The following is a 431-nucleotide window of genomic DNA, read 5'->3' as shown; positions in this document are numbered from 1 at the left end:
ACTCCCCCCAGTCCCTCCCCCCTCCACCAAAGCTGCCGCTCTGAGTCATGGAATTAGCATGGAATGGGACGAGCCGCTGAGGTCTGTGCTCAGGGGCAGGATGAGACCTGATCCCCGAGCCCCTGGGAGCAGATTCCCCTCGGGCAAGGCAAGGGATTGTTCACCGATTGAGCTGCTCAGGGCTTTGCACGATGAGTTTTAGGGGTTGGGCACGTTGTACAGGCAGAAAAAGAGGAGATTTTTCCAAGGTTTTCCAGCTCGGGGCATGTCCCCCTTGATTGCTGAGCCCCTGGGAGATGATTCCTGAGCCCCTGGGAGATGATTCCTGAGCCCCTGGGAGATGATTCCCGAGATTCCTGAGCCTCTGGGAGATGATTCCTGAGCCCCTGGGAGATGATTCCCGAGATTCCTGAGCCCCTGGGAGCTGATTC

The sequence above is a fragment of the Acanthisitta chloris genome, unplaced genomic scaffold (assembly GCF_000695815.1).
Source record: "Acanthisitta chloris isolate BGI_N310 unplaced genomic scaffold, ASM69581v1 scaffold5224, whole genome shotgun sequence".
Classification (NCBI taxonomy): domain Eukaryota; kingdom Metazoa; phylum Chordata; class Aves; order Passeriformes; family Acanthisittidae; genus Acanthisitta; species Acanthisitta chloris.
The sequence above is the reverse complement of the archived record's forward strand: the minus strand, read 5'-3'. Positions refer to the sequence as shown.